Source organism: Pongo abelii, chromosome 15 (assembly GCF_028885655.2).
Source record: "Pongo abelii isolate AG06213 chromosome 15, NHGRI_mPonAbe1-v2.0_pri, whole genome shotgun sequence".
NCBI lineage: Eukaryota > Metazoa > Chordata > Mammalia > Primates > Hominidae > Pongo > Pongo abelii.
Window position 1 is genome coordinate 43,446,686 of NC_072000.2, and position 18,101 is coordinate 43,464,786.

At 36.5% G+C, this 18,101-nt stretch overlaps 1 long non-coding RNA gene across 1 annotated transcript in view; it reads left to right on the top strand.

Moving 5' to 3' along the window:
- Positions 1–5,431: 5,431 nt before the first annotated feature.
- The window catches only part of LOC129049888 (uncharacterized), a 602,992-nt gene continuing 590,322 nt past the window's right edge, over positions 5,432–18,101 (top strand). The window contains exons 1-2 of the long non-coding RNA XR_008513264.2: positions 5,432–5,943; positions 17,118–17,188. This is a non-coding gene — a long non-coding RNA (uncharacterized LOC129049888). The remainder of the gene's footprint in view (positions 5,944–17,117; positions 17,189–18,101) is intronic.

Consider the following 18,101-nt stretch of genomic DNA (forward strand, 5'->3'; position numbering starts at 1 on the left):
GATTAAGCAGGTATTCTGTCATCTAATACTCTGATATGGTAAGATGTTTTGGCTACTTTATGTTCTCCTTAGACTAGTGATTTTTCAAATTACATCTTATTATAAATCCCCATATACAAAATGGATTAAATCTGAGCTACTTTTCTTGTGAGCTAGGAACCTGTCTTGCCTCGTGGAGCAGCACCAAGGCACCATTGCAGAAGCTCAGCTTTCTATTGAAAATAGTTCCAAAACCACTGTCCTAAAGCATGAATATGCTAAGCTTGCTTTAATCACTAGTTTTTATGATATCTGAGTGTCTATCTTAGGGAAAAAAAAGACAAAACTCTCTCTTGAGTCCAATTCTCGTCTAACCACTATCCCCTTTCATTGTTCCTTTTCCAAGCATAATATTTCAACATGTTTTCTATATACCTGGCTTCTACTTTCTCATTTTTGATCCACTTCTAAAACTAATTAATTTTCTTCTAGTTCTATTATTCCATGGAGGCTGCTTTTGTCAAGATTACCAGCCATGTCCTTGGTGCTATAACTGTTAGTTGCTTTACTCTCTTCTTGCTCCACTTCTTAAAAAGTACTGACGAAGCTGACCCATCTTTCCTTCTTGAAACATTCTCCTGTTTCTACCTTTTCCCGACTAGCTTCTTCTTGGTCTTTCCCATCTTTAACTGTTGGACTTCTTCAGGACTAGGTCTTGAGCTCAGCTATCTCTCTCTCAACTCTCTTCTAGGTTGTCTTATTCATTTCTGTGACTTTAAATATCATCCATATGTTGATAACTCCCATATTTTACATTTTCAGGCCAGTTGTTTCCTTTGAGTCCCAGATCTGCACACCCAAGTGCCTACTTGAAACCTCCTCCTGGATGTTTCCTGGTTCTCATCTGGCCTCTCCCATCTCAGTGAATAGTACTGACATCAGAGAGTTGCTTCGATGAGAAACCCAGCAGCCATTCTTTATTCCCCATCTTCTTTCATCATCCACATCCACATCCGCCATCAGAAATTCCTGTCTGTACTTTCTTGATTTTTTTTTAGCATGCTACTTTATTTTTTATTTATTTATTTTATTTTATTTTTTATATATGCCATGGAATACTATGCAGCCATAAAAAAGGATGAATTCATGTCCTTTGTAGGGACATGGATGAAGCTGGAAACCATCATTCTCAGCAAACTATCGCAAGGACAAAAAACCAAACACCGCATGTTCTCACTTGTAGGTAGGAATTGAACAATGAGAACACTTGGACACAGGAAGGGGAACATCACACACCGGGGCCTGTTGTGGGGTGGGGGGAGGGGGGAGGGATAGCATTAGGAGATATTCCTGTCTGTACTTTCTTCAGTCATACGCTTCAAATATTTCCACACATCTCTATTTCTACTGTGGCTATGTTTAGCTAAGTCTCCATCATCTCTCAATTAAGAGCCTACTAACTCATCTTTCTGTTTTCACCCTTGTCCTACTTTCATTCATTCTCCACAAGGCCACTGGTGTGGTTTTTAAATAGTAAATTGATTATATATCGTCCCTGCCTACAATTCTCACATGAATTCCTATTGTGTTTAAAATAAAATTGAAATTCCGTACTGTGGTTTGGACCCTGTCTGATTCTTTAGTTTCAGTTTCTGCCACTGTAACTTCCCTCCTGTGAATCTTTTACATGTATTGATTTGGAGAATCTAAGAGAGGCCAAGTTCTTTTCACATCAGGATCTTGCTACCCTTGATTTTCCCTCCCCAGCTCTTTGCATGCCTACTTCCTTTTAACCCTTTAGGTCTTAACTTAAAAATCCTGACCCTAGTCTATAAGGATTCACTTTTGGACTATTTTATGTCTCATCTACTTACTTGTTCATTTGTTCATTGCCTGACTCACTAGAATTTCGGCTTTATGAGGACAGGGATCTGGTCTCTCTTCCTGGCCTGGAAGCTGGTAGCCACTCAGCACACATTTGATGGATGCATCAACAAATTAGTATAGTAAATAATCAGAATGTGTAGGAGGGGCCAAGATAATAGACAGGCATATGTATGCTTACCCTGTGCTTCTTGGTTTTATGAAGGAGGAAATTACTAAGTTGGAAGAGATGATATTTGGTATCTAGTATTTCAGGATTAATATGAAAAATAAAATCAAACATGGATTTGGCATCTATAAAACAGAATGAGAGTATAGGTGGAAGTTAAATTTGGAACAAACAATGGAATTGTAGGTGCATGGGCTTTGACTCACTGAAGATGTTCAACTAGAGTATGGAAGCCAACCTGTACAGAATGTGGTGGTGAGATGTCCTATGTTAGACTGGAACTTGGTCCAGAGACTTCTAAGGGCCATTCCCTCTTTGAGATGCTGGGATTTTTATGATTATGGAAGATTTCTTATCTGTATTTCCCAGTATTAATATGTTATTATGATTCTGTGGGTTGTTCCTCTTTTAAGTCAGACCTTATTGGGTATCCTCTTAAAATCTTTCAACAAACGTGTGTGTGTGTGTGTGTGTGTGTGTGTATCTGTTTGTGTATTCAAATCAATGTGTGCTTTAGACATTATGTTCAAAGCCTTTACATAAACTTATATAAGGTGGAATTGATAGGGACACATCTTCAATTATTGCATATCTTTAAAAGTTACCATGATGCATGACTGGAGCTAGAAAAGGAGGTCAATTCCAAAGCAACTCCATATATTACATTTTAAACTTATTTTAACAGCATCATATATGTTCCATAATAGCCTTTAATATTTACTCTGGAATTATTATCTTCAGTCATCAGCTAATGTGTTTGATGGGAGAAATAAAGAGAAATGATGCCTAGAATTCGCCAAAGATGAATTGACTGACTTCTGGAGATCATAAAAATCTTAGGCAAGGTCTTTTCATTGACTACAGCATTAAGACAGGTTCAAAGTCCATATTCAGCTGAAGAAAAGTCACATTTCCAAAATAGTTTATATTTTCTCATCAGTAACAATTCACAAAAGATTTTCATTATGTTCTGTGACAGAATGTGACTCTACAAAATACAAGAAAACCTACATTTAATGATTCAGCATTAGAAGTCTGTGTGGTTTCTTTGCTGAAGTCATTTTCAGAAGGCATAGATTATATAACACCTCTTCTTTTAAATCATATAAGATTACATGCTAATTTGGATGTTATTGATGTCATTTGCCCATACTTTCAGTGTTATTCTGGCCATTTAAAAATTCTGGACTTTCTTTTTGTAAATGCAATGCCTCAGATATTTTCCTTTATTTTGATTTCTGATTTTCTTTGTAACATACTTCCAGTTTTACTTCCTAAGTACCCTTTGCTTTCTTAGTTGTCCAAGAATAATATATCAACAGACATTTGCTGAAGCCTACCATGTGAAGGATATTGTATTTACCATATCTTTCACTTTACTTCTTTACCCTGTAGAATTTGGCCTTAGTATTATAGTCTGCGCTCCCTTTAATTGTTATTATTTTTATTATGGATGGAAATTTGTTTGATGCTCGTAAGTTCTTTTGTTTTTTCCCTCTTCCCACTATTTCCTAAACTTCTTGTCTTTATCATCTTTACTTTATTCTATGGCATTTGAATTTATCCCTCCATGCCTCTTAAAGACCCTTCTCATTCATAGTTTCTAATGTTAAGTGCCATATTCTATGTTTCCTATTGCTAGTATAACACATTACCATAGCTTAGTGTCAAAAACAGCACAGATTTACCAAGTTGCAGTTCTGGAGGTCAGGAGTCCAGATGGATTTTAGTGAACTAAAATTAAGGTGTTGGCAGGGCTGTGTTCCTTTCTGGAAGCACTAAGAATTTGTTTCTTTACTTTTTGTAGCTTCTATAAGCCATCTGCATCCCTTGGCTCCTGGCCCCCTTTCTCCATTTTTAACTCTAGCAACTGTGAGAAGTATCTATTCACGTCCTTTGCCCATACATGTGGCCAATAAATACATGAAATAAAGCACAACATCACAAAACATCAGAAACATGCAAATCAAAACTACAGTGAGATTTCATCTCACATCAGTCAGAATGGCTACTATCGAAAAGTCAAAAAACAAGAGATGCTGGTAAAGCTTTGGAGAAAAGAGATGCTTATACACTGTTGGTAGGAATGTGGATTAGTTCAGCCATTATGGAAAGCAGTTTGTGGATTTCAAAGAACTTAAAACAGAATTACTATTCAACCGAAAAATTCTATTACTGGGTATATACCGAAGGAAAATAGATTATTCTAGCAAAAGAAACATGTACATGTATGTTCGTCACAGCACTGTTCACAGTAGCAGAGACATGGCATCAACCTAGATGCCCATCAATGGTAGACAGGATAAAGAAAATGTGGTACATATACACCATGGAACACTATACAGCCATAGAAAAGAATAAAATTATACCCTTGCAGTGACATGGAAACAGCTGGGGCCATTATCCCAAGTGAATTAACAAAAATGTGGTAAAAGAAAACCACATACTGCATGTTCTCTCTTATAAGTGGAAACTAAACATTGGGTACACATGGTTATAAAGATGGGAACAATAGAGACAGGGGATTACTATTGGGGTTGGGGCAAGGGTTGAAACACTACTTATTGGTAACTATGCTCACTACCTGGGTGACAGGATCATTCATACACAAAGTCTCAATCACATGTAATTTGCCATGTAACAAATCTGCACATTTATCTCCTGAGCCTAAAATAAAAGTTGAGGAAAAAACAAAAACAAAAACAAAAATAAAACTACCAACTGTGGGCCATGTCTTTATCATATCAAGTCACTCCATAGTGATTCCTCTTCTGCCTCCCTCTTGTACATTTAAGAACTCTTGTGGTTACACTGAGCCTAGGCAATCCAAGATAATCTCCCTAAAGTCAGCTGATTAGCAACCTTAATTGCATCTTCCATTTTAATTACCCTTTGCCAAATAATAGGCAATGTAGTCATAGCTTCTGGCGATTACCACAGGACATCTTTGGGGGATCATTATTCTGCCTCGCATCTTTGGGGGAATCATCTCTTCTATAACCAAGCCACTCCCCACTCAACTGGAGGAGGCTTTTCCACTTGGGCTGCTTCTGTGGCCTCCACATTCTTCTTCATCTGCCTTATCTCTGCTGACTGAATAATTATATAAAATATAACTGTGCCATTGCTTTTTATATATAAAGCATATTTAAAACAATTAAATGTCTTCAATATCTGAGTAACAAATATTAGGAACAAAACAGGTAAAGATTGCTGACTACCTTTTCTCCCTGTATTTAAATTATTTATATTAGATTTGTTTTCTTTCTTTTTGCTTTGTTATGTATAACTATTTTTATTCCACTAGAGACATAGAGCAATATAAAAAACCAGAGTCACTATAAGAAAACCTTTTAGTTATTACTGGTTTTATTTTTGTTCACCACACATTTTATACCATTTTTGTGATTTACTATGAATTGTACATGTGATTTAGATTTGCTCCCTTCTCATTTAGTTTTGATATAAACCTGTATAGTTATATTTCTGCCAGAGTCTTTCTGTGTTTTAAAGTATGTGTCTTGTTTTATTTTCTGGTTATATATAAACTAGACATTTAATCCTTTTTGAGAAAGAAGGTGTTGGTCTGAAAGCATACAGGTGGTCTTCAGAAATTAAAACTATGTAGTTGCTATAGTCTTGGTCCAATTTCCAGCATTTAAGGTGTTTCTGTAGGTAATAAGCTAGTTACTCATATGCTATTTGTTTATGTTTACCTGACTTCTCTTAAACACCAAGGAGATAAATGTCGTAGACCTAACCATATCCATATTTTGATATTTAGGATGTTCTTTCTTTATGTAAGGAGAACAGTACCTTTTCTGACTACTCCGAAATGAATCAAGAACAAATCTGTGTGGAATTTTGGACCATAATCAGGAACAAGAATCTTGGGAATCCTTGGAAATAAAGTAATTTTCTTACAATTTAAACTTACTTTCTGTCAGAGGACAGCTATTCATGTATTTCTGGACTATTTCAATTCATTGAGCTCTACCTGCTCAGGATAAAGAGGCCCTTTGATAAAATCAATGAAGCCAAGCAGAACACTGCAGTTTCTGAGTTCAGTACTAATTAAGTATTTCCCTATTATAAGGGATCCCTATTGTTGGGAAATAGCTTTTCTATTCACAGAAATGATGAGAAAATGACATCTTGCTTTTTGCAGTAATATGAATACTTACTTTTGAGATCTAGTAAATTAACATTGCTGACTCTTCAGACTGGCCCCTTGAATTAGGGTCAAATCAAGGAAATGAAATGCATATATGTACATTCTGAGAGTAAACTGAGACAAGTAGTCATGCCATTGCTCTCTTCTCTGTGCACAGCACAGGCTTCGGGCTTTGCATAAATCAAATCAAAATATTTGTGTTTTTTCATGGATTTTAACATTTGTGTTTTAAATCTACTTTCTGAGTAGATTTTATGAACCTAATGAAAAAATTGAAAACAATTCCTCCAGCATAACTTCTGAGTGATACTACCGTACAGGGAACCCTGTATAAAAGGGAAAGGGTTTGATACAATGGACGCTGGGAGGCTTTACCTGGAAGTGTCCAAAAGATACCATTAGTTGGTAATTTGTAACTGGCTCATATATTAAACATTGTAGGGTTGAGAGTCTAGATGACATGTGAACAACAAAATCTCCATTTTTGGTTTCTGATACTTTTATGTCATTCAGACAAGAGCTGGTAGATTTAGACATTTATCCTGAAATAATGAGAAGTTTTTCATTTCTGAATTAGTTAGAAAGTTGACACTAAAACTGCCCCAAGGCATGGTCTGTGAATCTTAAGTGTATCCACACCAAGCCATCTTTCATTTAAGTCTGTTTAATAAATCATCTTCTTAACTGGTGCTGGGGGTATAAAGTTCATGCCTCTGGCACAACTGAAAAGAAGAAAAAGATCAGGAGCATAGAAGTTTTAAGAAATGTAATATTTTCAGCTTGGGTTTTCTGACATACAAGGAAAAATGCTATTTAAAAATTATTCTTACTTGGATAAAAGCAGCTGCTCCTAGTTTTATATGATAAAATTTGGAAAGCTGAAGAGATGGGCCAGCTTTTTTCCAGGGTCCAATGGGCTTCATGGGGCAAGCATTAGACTAGACTAGAGCAACACTGCTTCGTGAAGGCAGAGCTAAGTGACCATTGATCATTGAATGAATTAATAAAATAATGAAAATTTCACTTCCTTTTGACTCAGTTCTCAGCTAAGTTATTTTGCTGTGTATAAGGAAGTAGTTTTTGATATCATTGTTAGAGAGATGGGGCGTGGAATTTTTCCCCATTAAGCTTATGGATTATTTTTGGCCAACAATTTCATATGAACTTGATGAAAACTTTACATTTGGTCACTAAACAGGTTTATAAGCCACTCATAGAAGGAATGTGATTTATTTTGGGGGCAAAATTTTGGTAGTTTCATGTATTTATTCAGTAAGTACGTGCTTATTGGATACCTACTGTGCACCAGGCAGTAGCTAGTACCCTAGACACTGACAATACAAAAGTGAATAGACGCACACATATGTCCCTCTGCTCTTGGGTATACAGACATGTAAACAGTTAAAACTCAATGTAGAGTAAATGCTATAATGGACTACAAACAATGCATCACAGAAGTATGTAAGATAAGGATCAAACCCAAACTTGAGGGATTAGGAAAAGCTTCCTAGAGGAAATTACATCTCAGCTGAAACCTTAATGCTAAATAGGAGGGAGCTAGAAGAAGGAGGCAGAAAGAGTGTTTGAGGCAGGAGAGCCTGGTGAGACTTGGGATGAAAACACTTCATAAGCAGAGTATGGAGTGAGGAGAGCGGAAGCTGCCATGACGAGCAGAGGCCAAGATCAGAAGGGCCTTGAAAGCCATGCCAATGAGTTTAGGATTTGTCCTTAGAGCTTGATTGAAATAGTAATCTAGTAAGTGAATAATAAGGCCTAGGGTTATGGGAAGTCATTGATAACTTTTCAAAAATGGAGCTATTTAGTCAGACTTATGTTTTAGAATACTTTCTCTGGTTGTAGTGTGGAGAGCAGGTGGAGAGGACTCAAAACTAGAGACAGGCAGATTGTGGCAGCTGAGTGAGAGGCAACCATACCCTGCAGCAGAGAGATAGCCGTGGGGATAGAGGGATGTGGGCTGACTCAGGAGATCATTATGAGAAAAAATGTCCAGATCTTGGTGTTTAGTTGGATATGAAGGGCATGAGAGAACAAGAAGTTCAGGGTGACTGCAAGGTTTCTGTCTTAATGAATAGAAATGAAGGAGGACTAGGATGAGGTAGATATGTAAGTTCAATTTTAGGCGTGTTAAGTTTTAGGTACCTGTGGGATAATCAAAAAAGCTTAGAAAGCTGTAGTGTAGAAATTTCTAAATCTCAACTTCCTCATATTCATTCTTCAAGCTGACCTGCATACAAACTCTGATGTCTACCAATTAGTCTTTCCTTTTTCACCTTTCACATTGCCCTTCTCCACTTTACAAAAGAAAAGTGTACTTTCCCCATCCTAAATTGTATTTTGATGCATTGCTCCAGGGTATAAAAACATCTGGGGCATCAAAAAGAGGGACAAATCTAGAATACCACTTTCTTGAGGGAAAGTCTCTTGAAAGTAAAATAAAAAAAACTTCAGAGAGAAATATTTGAGGGGATCTTGTTTTATCCAGGAGACAAACTCAAGATAAGAATTTGTCTATCCATCCATGTCTTGTTATATTCATCTATCCACCACCTATCTACCCAACAATCAACCATCCATTTAAAAATCAATTAACTTATCTTAGAATACAGAAGTATTCCACAGATGCATGACTGTATGAATTTTAAAATAAAATTGTACTGGTTCTGATGAAAAGTAACCCTGATTTGGCTGATTAGTTTCACAATGTGGCCTGATTATCTGAAAGACGTGTTCTATAAATAGAATGAGCTAAATCTACAACTCCAAGACTTGGATAAAAATATATTTAATGTACATATATAATATAAGCCATAAATACGTCCTTTGAAACTATTTCACTTTATGTGTTAAAAATTTTTAGATTTTGATTTCAAAATATGTGAGAGATAGTTTTCCAAAATCTTTTGAGAGCATGAGAACAAAAATGTTTGGACAAGTGCTTAGTCCATTGCTTCAGTTACCTCCCTATAAGTGTCTTACTTACCTTCTCTCATTATATTCCACTCATAACCAGCCAGAAAATACCTACCGTGCCTGCTATTTCCTTGGCTAAGCTGAAGTCTTGAGCATGGCTGGAGAAAAAAAAACCTCACATAATCATATTGGTGCCACTATGATTTCATTGCATTCAACTTTACTGGGGTCCTCAATGCTATTTGGCAATTCATGTGTGTTTTTTAGCTTTCTTCTATTTCCCACAGCTTCCATCTGAAACATTTCACAAGCTCCTCAGACTTACAACTCCCACCACCTGCCACCGTAACTTCAGCCAGCCAACATGCTGTCTGTTGCCAGCCCCGCCCCAACCCTGAAATATCTGTTCTTGGGATTCTATCCCCTCTTGCCTCCTCAGGAATCTTTTTTCTTTTAATTATTCACCCCCACCTCCATCCCTCTTACTTGATCTTCAGACTGTTCTTCCCATCTGCATTTAATATACTCTGGTCTCACCCATTAAAACAAACAACATCAAAAAACCCAGAAAACACACAAAATATATACCTCTCCTTGGATCTCTTATCTATCTGGCACCATCTCATTGCACTGCTCTCCCCACATTCCAACTTCCCTAAGGTGGCGTGTACGCTCTGGCCCTCTTCCCCTTGCTCTTACTGATGCGGTTTCTGCCTTCACCACCCCATGAATGCTGCTCTCTCCAAGGTTACTGACTTATTCCTTACTGCTAAGTCCCTTCAACTCATGGCAGTGCAGCCTCTTCTGAGCATTCCCTTCTCAAACATTATCTTCCCTCAGCTTCCTTGGCACCACACACTTTCCTATTTTTAAAATTTCCTCAAAGCACTTTATTATGTTTACAGATAATGTATACATATATACATATATGTGTATATATGTATACATATACATACATACATATATGTGTATATATGTATACATATACATACATACCAATATGAGGATGAAACTGGTTCCAAGAGCATTTAAGGAACAAGGATATATATATAGTACAGCAGGAAAGACATTAAAAGGATGTTAGAATAGGATAGCTGGGTTGGATACAACATTTGTTAGAGGCCCACGGGACAACAGAACAGCAATCTTTAAGGTTATCTTTTTTACTTAACAAAAATCTACAATTTAACATATAATTCCATAGTGTCTAGTCTCTAATCAAATAGGAAATAGCAAAGTCAAACATGAGTAATCAGATAAATTGTCATGAAATGGGCTATTGAAATAATATACCAGTAGACATCAAAAGGACTTGCCTGTACCCTTTTATCCTTATTTTCAAGTTTTATGCTTTTTTTTTAACACTGGCATTACCTAGTTACTGTACTTAGCATAGGATAAATTATGTTTCATGCTTTTTGCAGATTCTAAGGCTTTCTAAAATGTGTTGATTTACATGTGTGTTATTATACACTCAATTAGCGCTCCTAAATTTAGACAGGGTTTGAGTAATGCCAATATTCTAAAAGTAGTGCATAGGTTAAGAAAGACAAAGGAACATTTTTTGCTAAGAAAAGAAATCAGGAATGGGGAAAAAACAGGAGCATATTGTGATACTTTTGGGGCAGTCTTATCAATCTCAGAAACGACTTCCCTATAACCAATTACCTGTACTGTGAATTCTGTAATGCACCACATGAAATAATAGTAAACTCTTATATTGTCAATTTTGTAAGACATTTGCTCAGAAATAGCCATGCTTATTATCTCAACAACCTTGTAGTTGGAGCAGACATATTATGCCTCTCATTTTAAGAATACAGAGTGTGAATTAGGAAGTGCTTCAGCAACAGGGCCAAGACTGTAAATCAAAGGTGCTGTCTTGACTCTAATCTATTGGATCTGACAGGCTGGAGATGGTTATAAAAGCAGCCCCCAGTTTCCAGACAAATTATGTTCCTAAGGATCATTTGTAGGTCAGTTGTTTTGAACTCGACACATTTTTCTATAGAAATTGTGTGATGAATGAAGGTTATGTCTCCAGTTCAGTCTGCCAAAGCCTTTAACCCACAATGTGTCCATACTTCAGTGATACAGAGCCTCCTCATCATTTGTTTCTATTAGTTCAGGGCTTTCATTTGGGATGTAGGGAGCACATTTTCCTGTGCTCTACCCGTGTCCACTTCAGCACCAGAGCTAAGGGGGGTGAACTTTTCCAGCTTCATACAGCGAATGGTAGCTCTGGGGGTGGTTGAGTAGACAGAGGCTCTTACCAGGGGTGCCCAAGGGCACTCAATTCAGAATCACTGGAGAGAGCCCTGACACAGGTGTCTGAGCAGGACAGGGACTGGAACTTTAGGGGGTTGAGTTTGAGGAGGGGATGCCGAAGACTGGGTCGCAGGTGGTGTTGAGTGTTGACAATAGTAGACAGTTCTAAAAGTGGTAAACCTCAGAAGTGGGAGGGTAGTGCCTGTCTCTTAGTTTGTAGAATAGCTTGTTAAATGAAACCCAAAGATCAGGTTTGCAGGTACAGGGTGAGAAAGAACAAAGTTGCTTTTTGCTATCTTCCTGAGTTCAGCTCATTCAATAAACTTGTTGCATTTGTTTAAATCTTCTTGATGATTTTATAAAATGTATTGTCACTGAAATGGAAAATTAAACAATATTGAAAAGTACAAAGAAAAATCTAAAAGTCACCCAAATCCCTTCAATCATAGTTAAGCATTATTAGCTTAAAGGTTTCAATCAGAATTGGAAAACTATTACAGACATAACTCTAGAAACTATTCCAGAAACTTCCCAGTAAGGGAGCCGAGGGCCCAAGCCTCAATGGTTAATAATTTTAACATTCCTTCCTGATCATTTTCTCAGATTAGGTAGTGTTACAGACTTTCTCTAGCCTTTACTTTCTGTCTAATATGTAATTGTGTGATTATTTGAACTATGTAATAGTTTTCTTGGAATTTGCTATTATCTTGTCACCTTTGTCCAAATTGATATGTAAGAACTATGGAGAAATGGAGGAAGATTCAATATCAAAAAGTTTGAGCTAAATGTCACAAAATGCTGAACCGTAAATGAGGCCATATGCCTGTTCGTATTCTCCCCAGCACCAGGCTATGCCATTTTTTTTAAAATATTGACCTATCTAATAAGGGGGAAATGTTTCCCAATCTTAGGTAAGTTTATTCATCTGTGAAATGGAGATGATGACAGTATTTATTTTATTGGGCTATTGAGAAGATTAGTTGAGTTAATACATGAGAAAATAGTAGGCCAGTGCCCAGAACATGGTAAACTCTCAACAAATGTTAACTGTTCTTAAATTTTTTGTATGTAAAACAAAGGGGCGAACTAGGTGATCTCTGCGGCCCCTCTAGAGCTATAACTCTAGATCCATGACACTGAAAATGTATAGCTGTCCTTTTTTGGCCCATAATTTAAAAAAAATGAGTACACAGAAGGTTTAAAATGGCAAAAATGAAGGGAGTAATTGCTCTCAATTGAAGACATATCCGCAGTAAAATTAAACAGGAGACTGTAATATAAAATGACTTAACCTGTAAGCATTGGCTATTACATATTCAAAGGCATTATTAAGCCACTAGAATACAGCTGACATTTAAGGCCACCTATTTAGCTACGCTACAGTCTTACCAAGGAAGATGGAAAAATAGCTGGAAACCTTACACATAAATTCTATAGAACATGAGGAACAGTTATCAACTGTCATTCATCTCAGCCTCTACTGAAAATCATCAACTTTTATGTAAAAGTCAAATGTAAATATTTGAAGCAATGTTTGAAAAAAATGGACCATAAGAAGCTTACAGAGTTAGAGCTGTTGACCTGCCAATATTTAGCTCTTCCAAGCCAAGTCTTTGTAAGCTCAGCTCAGTAAATTCACATATTGAGCATAGTCCTTTGTACACGGGAAGTTTCAATGCTCCAGAGTTATTCATTTTACCCTAGGAAGCAAAATCCCTGATATTAAAGGAACTATCTGTTGGAATTCTAGAATCCTAGAGTTTAAAGAGGCTTAGCGATCTAACTTTTTCTATAATATTCCTAATGAGAATTTGAATTCTGCTTAAATCCTACTGAAAGTTATGGTAGATGTTACAAGTGCTAACTGAAACTTCTGACATCCTTCCTTTTACAGATGTCTCATCTCCTTGAAACTATACATGGCCATGGACTGCTTTGGCCAATGAAATTTAAGTGAAATGATGTGAATCACTTCCAGGCAGAAGCATTTAAGAGCTGATTTATGATTCAAGCTCTGTTTCCTTGCCACAGTGGCCCCTGGAGACTTGTGTTTAGATGGCAGTGTCATAGGATGGTGGCTCTTCTGTCATCTTGAGTCTTTGACGGCTACAATGAGTAGGATCTTTTGTGACCTGTGTTGGACAAATAAAGTAGTATAAATAAGAAACAAACTTTTTTTTGATATACCATTGATATTTGGGGGTTCTTTGTTGCTACAGCACAAACTAGACTAACTTGATTGATACTTTATAAAACTCTGCTTTTATGTAAGCCCCTTTTATAGCTGGATAGCTGGATAGAAACATTATTTTAATGTTACATTTCATATTGAGCTAAGATATGACTCCATATAAGATTAAATTTAATCTTTTTCTGACGTCTGGAGCAGAAGAGAATTGCAACTTTTGTTCTTCCACATGACAGTCCTTCAAATATCAGAACATAAATATTATGGTCCCCACACCCTCTCTCTGCAAAGAAACCCTGTTTTCCCCTTGACACGTGGTTTCTGGGCTTTTCACCATCCTGGTTACTCTTTGGATAACTTTTATTTTGCCAATGTTCCGTTAAAGCATAATGTCTAGAATGGAATTCTTACAAAATTAGATACTGCAGGAGAGATCATTGCATGGCTTTTCTGAGGTTTATGATGATGGAGAGTTGTATTTATTTATTAAAAGTACATTATTTTAGACTATATTTGAAGTTGACATTTTAAGGTGGCTTCCAGCACTGAATTTGGTTCAGGAAGGGTTTGTCCATCCTCAATCTCAATTGGAAGATGATAACCTTTAGAAAGCAACAACATCAGGAACATAGTGTGGACCACATCTGAGGTCCAGCTATGGACAAAATGAGTGTTATTGAAGATTTCCAGTGGGACAGTAATAAGGATATATTGTGTTACAGAGAAATAATTCTGGAAAAATTTAAAAGAATAATCACTAGGTGAAGCATACTTGGGAAGGGGTGAGAGAGAAAGGCAAAGAGAACAATCAATTAACCAATGAATCAACACAATTTGTTAATTGCCTGCTAAATGTAGGGCAGTGAGCTACATGGGTTGGCCCACTGGTGAACAAAACTTATATATGAAAATAGGAAGGAGTAGGTGGATAGTAAAAATGGTCAACAGATATGACATTCCAATCAGTACTGTAGGATGTGTAAGTGAACAAACTGAAAGGACAGGAGGCTGACGTCTGAGGATAGGATTTTTAAAGTAGGAATTTGAAAAGGAGCAGTTTCTAGTGATGACAAAGTCAATGAAAGTACAGAAAACCCATCTCAAGTGACTTAAAGACAAACAGAAAAGTCCAGAAGTAAAGTTGTTTCAGGAACTATTCAATCAGGTCTTGGTTCTACATTTTCTTTTTTCCTGTCTTTGGTTCTTCTTTTCTTTATATGTTGGTTTTTTCTTTAGGCTGATTTTCCTCCTGGTTGCAAGACAGGTATCAGCAGCAATGGTGAATCCATTCTTCCTAGTTTGCCTCTTGTGGAAGAAAAAGTGTCCATTTCCTGCAACCACTGAACAAAATTTTGAGCCTTACTCTGATAAGATTATGCCTAAGGCCATCATTGTGGCCAGGTAAATGCATACACTAATTCTAGAGGTAGAACTAAAGTCAGTTTATCAAAAAGTTGACTTTAGGGCATAAGTAGGGGATGGGTCACTGTTGAAAAAAATTGAAGTATAGTTAACAAGGGCACATGATAGAATGAATGCTGTGTTGGTAACTCACAGATGTCCACAATAAGTTGTATAGAAAAATGGGACCATATTCAGAGAGGTATAGATTTTTACAAACACATTGGGGTGGGAATGATTGAGAAGGTACTATGGGGAATGAAGAAGACACTGATATGAACTTCTTACCCTTAAATATATGAGGATGAAAAGAATGAGCAACCCTGGTACAAGGGGCACAGGGAAAGCAGTTCAGGGGAGAACACATTTTTAGCTAAGGGAAAAAAGTGGAGATACAGTCATGGACAGTGGGTTTTGAGAGGCCCTGGGCAAGCCTTGTGGTTTAGAAATGGCAGCAGAGAAGTGGTGATACCATTAGTTCATATATGGAATGTTGCAGGAGGAGAAGACCTTGCTAGATCTTTCAACATTGTCACCTGCAGATGGAGGATTTCCAGACATTTGATCTGCAGCTCAGAAAAGAGGGCTGTTTAGGAGGACATTTATATTTTGGAAGAAAGTGAGAAAGGGGTTGGAACAGTTTAGCGGGAGGGAGAAAATGGGAGAGAACTTTCCTTTATGAAGTCTTCTCTGGTTTTCTTCAGTTGGATGTGCTCTATTACATAGGTAGCTATTTTCCAACTGATAAAAAATATAGTTAATGCTAACTAAAAGCAGGAGTGCATTATTTTGAAATCTTTGGGTGAAGAGCCAATTTCTGAGACTCCAAATTCCAGTAAACAGCACTTTGTTAGCATTCATAACCATTTATGTGTTTATCACTCACATACTTGCATACAAGTAGAGCTAGTTTCTCCTCAAGTGGGACACGACAGGTACATGTTGCTTTTGATGCTCTGGCTACAAGAACACCTGTTCTTGCTTAGCATCTCTCTGTACTTTGGGGATTTGTAGCTGTTTCTTTCAATTCAGCTGAGAAGTAACATGAGGCTTAGATCCACAAATCCACCTCCTGGGGGCTGGATGCCCATCTCCATTTGGCTCTGTAGGGTCAAGATGTCATTGATGGTGCAAGTGCCTCTGCCTGTGCTGCCCTCTCACAGCACACCTCCTCCTTTTAGCATCTTCACGAATCACTAGTTAGGCACCGCTCTGCTGCAGGCTGGGGGAGCTTCCCTTCCTGATTCTCCTTGCCCATGAAGTGCTTATTGCTTTCTTTGGCTTGGGCTTCCCTCCATGCTCTTGTTCACATTATTGATACATGTATCTCCTCAAGCTTTAAGTAGTTTCCCACATTGCATCCTCTCACATTCTTATTCTTATGTTAATTAATTTATTTATTTTAATTACTATATTTGAATATATGATTCAATAATATTCCACATTTCTGCCTAATATTTGTTTTTTTTCTTTTAGTATTTATCAGTTTCTGCCTTATGTGGTTGATTGTATGTCTGTCCTATCTGAGTTCATGCATCTAACAGTCATACTACTGTATCCATCATATCGTCACACACAAAAAAGTGTTCTGCTTTCTATACTTGAGTACAAGATCATTTCCTCGGCCCTGTATTCTCTGCAGTGCCAGCACAGTGCCTTGGGTATCATGGTCACTCAAATATTTGATGAAGTAAGTTTATAGATAAATGCCTACCTAATAATATTAAATCAGAAGATGGGAATAATGAAATATAGCTTGCTTTTAAATAGAATTTTTTTATGTTATTATTAAGCCAACTATTTTATGTCTCATTGCTTTTAGGAGCAAGGTAACATATTTCATACTTTGGCATTGGTTTCAGTAGCAGGGGGAACAAACTTACAGCTTGCTATGAGTTGTTCTGTGGTCAGGACAAAAGTTGCTAATGATCAAGCACTTATCTAGTAAGGCTAGTTTTTTTTCATCAAGATATTTCTCAACACTGTATTATTGACAACTACTCCAAGTAATTAGAATAGGCATATAATATTGAACATTTCAATGGTTTACTACACTAAGGGAGAATATTATAGAGAAGATGTGAGTCCTGACTTATGATTTTAAAAGCTCTTCTCTATTCAAGGGGCAGAGTTCTTGTGGAAGGAATGAGTCCAGTGTGATCTGTGGTGTGCATGAGAAAATAAGCAGCAAAGGGTAAGATTTTTTTTTAAAAAAATAATAAGTTTGCTGAATCCTGAAATATTATAAATCTCATGTGAATAGTCCTTAACTGCAGATATGGAATATATCCAGATTTTGAGAAAATGCTGTAATTCTTATACCTCATGAATACTCCAGGAAAGACAATCCTTCAGGTTAAGTTATTTCCCCAGTAGGTTCTTCAAGAAATATGTTATAAACAGTAATGATGAAAGTTTTACTGACTGATGCAATTAAATTTATTCCTTTTTTTTAAAAGAAAAGCTGCCAACTTTTCTCTCGGCTATAATGTAATATTTGTAAGTCTATGTTTTATTATCCTTCACATTAAAAAAAGGATAATGCTGCTATGAACACAATGGCTGTTAATCTAATGGAACATTTGTTAGTTTTACAAGACTGTCTATGGAAACAATCATTAATCTTCGGAATACTGAGATAAAAACCTTAGCAATACTCAGTTATTAATTTTTAAAGATACTGTAAAACTGAGTTCTAGTGGCAGAAAACCCATAAAACAAAGTATTAAAATCTTTTTTTAATGTTACGTATATGAAAAAATAGGAATTTGGTTCAAATATCTTTGCTGTCTTCAACTTTTTTTTTTATATTCTCATTGGTGATCTAAATTTATATATGTAAGAACAGTCAATCTCCTAAACTAGGGAAACTTTACTATGGAAACAAAGAGTAAACATTTTATTGGAGGAAAATTTTGCTCTAACTTTTACCACTCAAGAAGTATAGTATTATTAAGAAGATGTTTAAACAGATCTATTAAAAGTTTAGATTTTTCAAAGATTTCCTAAAAGAATAATTTTAAGATTAAGATGATTGCAATATAGATTTTTTTCCCCTGGGGCAAATACTAAGAAAGTGCCTAACATTAAGAAGTTAAAGACATTTA